The sequence below is a fragment of the Aplysia californica genome, unplaced genomic scaffold (assembly GCF_000002075.1).
Source record: "Aplysia californica isolate F4 #8 unplaced genomic scaffold, AplCal3.0 scaffold00726, whole genome shotgun sequence".
In the NCBI taxonomy this organism is placed as follows: Eukaryota; Metazoa; Mollusca; class Gastropoda; order Aplysiida; family Aplysiidae; genus Aplysia; species Aplysia californica.
The window spans coordinates 330,464-331,577 of record NW_004797996.1 but is presented as its reverse complement, the minus strand read 5'-3'; positions in this window follow the sequence as shown (position 1 = coordinate 331,577).

Genomic DNA, 1,114 nt, shown 5'->3' with positions numbered 1-1,114 from the left:
CTCTCTCTCTCTCTCTCTCTCTCTCTCCCGTCTCATCCCCACACATTGTTTCCTCGCTCTTTCTCTCTCTCTCTTTCTCTCTCTCTCTCTCTCTCTCTCTCTCTCTCTCTCTTCCTCTCTCTCTATCTCTCTAACCCGTCTCATCCTCACACACTGCTTCCCCCCCTCTCTCGTTCTTTCTCTGTCTCTCGTTCTTACTCATTCTTCCCATCTCGACCCCTTCCCCTCCCCCGCAGCTGTTACACCTAACATTGTGGTTTCTTTAGGCTTTTGACTCCTGAGTTCTTGACTTTTGAGTAACGCTCGAAATAAGACACAACATACATTATAACTATCACACTATGCCTTTCAGCGTCGTCAGAACGACTGCAATATCTATTGTTACTCTAACGTAAAATCAGGCCGCTGCACACTAAAATAAAATGCTTTCAGTGAAAGTATGCTGAAATGCTGGGATTCTGCTCGTTTGTTGAGTAAAGAGAAGCACATCGACACAACGACGGTCATTTAGAGCTGGGGAAAAGGTAAGACAGACACACAGAAACAACAGAGAGAAAGTAAAGAAATAGGACGTACCAGTGGCGCCCTCCAATTCACCCACCCTCCAGGGTCAAATAAAAAATGTTCATTATTTACTATAAAACGAAAAAACAACAACAAACCAACATGTGTATGAAGCTGGAATTGAGAATGTCAGTAGTTCTTTCAAGCCAATCTTCATTATTTCGCAAAGACTGTGCATTTTCTGTTTGTTTGTTTGCTTTCGGTGGAAGTGAAGTGGGATGCTCTATGCAGAAGTTGAAAAATTATCCCCTCCTCTTTCCACCCCTGTCCACAACCCCCCTTTTCGCCAACCCCCCTTTTTTTGTTGTTGTAGGTTTTCCTGTCATACGTCTTCGACGTCATAAATCATGGCACGAACCAAGGGCGGTAACTCTTGTTTTTCCCATCTCTACAACGGGCTTCGTACGTACAAAGATAACACTAATGTTCAGAGCAAGGGAACGACTGTTCCCGAGGTGCTTTTTAAACCTCACAAGATGAAGCAAAAAAGAAAAACAGCGGGGAAAATTATCTCTTCACTAGTCGGTTAATTTCCAAGGATTTGACCCCC